A 397-nucleotide genomic window follows, 5' to 3' on the forward strand; every position below is an offset into this window, starting at 1 on the left:
ACATGCAGAATTTTCGTTTTCCTTGGCAAGCTTCACGTTTTCTTGGTTGTGAGTTTCAGGTGTTGGATCGACTCCAGGCTCCCAAGGGCTCCTAGACATGTAGTAGGATGCATTAGGACCATTTTGGTCCATTCAAAACCGCCCCATGCTTGCTGGAAATTCAGAATGACGCAAGTCCCATAGGTGCAGAAATTTGTTTCGAAAATTCAGTTTTGTGTCAAGGGGTGGATCTGATCTTGGCTGCCCCAAGGGCCTTAGCCATGGTTGGATCACTCCCTAGCATGTCTAAGACGTGACTAAGTTGCCCTTTTGGTGGCTTGGTCCATGGCTCATCGGTTTTTAAAAATCAACAGAACAGCCCCTTCCCCATTCGGCCCTTCCATTTTTCAGCATATGG

This window comes from Primulina tabacum, chromosome 15 (assembly GCF_025594145.1).
Source record: "Primulina tabacum isolate GXHZ01 chromosome 15, ASM2559414v2, whole genome shotgun sequence".
NCBI lineage: Eukaryota > Viridiplantae > Streptophyta > Magnoliopsida > Lamiales > Gesneriaceae > Primulina > Primulina tabacum.